Source organism: Micropterus dolomieu, linkage group LG23 (genome assembly GCF_021292245.1).
Source record: "Micropterus dolomieu isolate WLL.071019.BEF.003 ecotype Adirondacks linkage group LG23, ASM2129224v1, whole genome shotgun sequence".
NCBI classification, from domain to species: Eukaryota; Metazoa; Chordata; class Actinopteri; order Centrarchiformes; family Centrarchidae; genus Micropterus; species Micropterus dolomieu.
This window is the reverse complement of record NC_060172.1, coordinates 2,915,092-2,915,841: the sequence shown is the minus strand read 5'-3', so window position 1 is coordinate 2,915,841 and position 750 is coordinate 2,915,092.

Genomic DNA, 750 nt, shown 5'->3' with positions numbered 1-750 from the left:
CTAACTGATATCATTTTAGTTTCTTAAGGCCTCTGGCAGAAATAAAAAAATAAAGCAGGTCTCTCCCGACTTCTGAACTCCTGACTTTCCTCACATTCATCAGATTTTAACCGTCTTCTTAACTTTATAAAGCAGTGCGGAAAGTCCGTTTTTATCTCTGGTCCCATTCCCACAGTCGGTCGCGGTGCTGGCCGCTTCAGTAGACTCCTTGGCCTCCACGACTGGCTCCAGTCCGCCTGCAGGGCTCATCACCGTGTGTTTTATGTGGATAATTTTAATATTTTCTGGCAAAGAATGTCTCTTTTTAAGACAGACGGACTTCACCCAAACAAACGGGGCTCAGAAATGTTAGCTGCGCACATACAGCATGCGGTGCGGTCCACACATGACTTACGTGAATGACTCATCATTCATGCAGCACACCTGGACACACCACCGCTCACTGAACAGATCTCTGCCTCACTGCCACAAACAACTGTCTCCACCTGCTGGCATGTAAAGCCGTCTGCTCCCAGCGCTGTTCCACAGACTTCTATTCCTGTCATCATCACGCATAGACCAGTAAACCGAAATGTGCACATCCCACACAGAAATATTAGTAATCTCTTAAGGATTAGGACAACTGCACCAACTCCAGCACCCAGAACAAACTCATTTAAAATGGCTCTCTTCAATGTGAGATCACTTTCAAGTAAGACTTTTATCTTAAATGATTTTATCTTGTCTGCAAATCTAGATTTTATGTTTTTA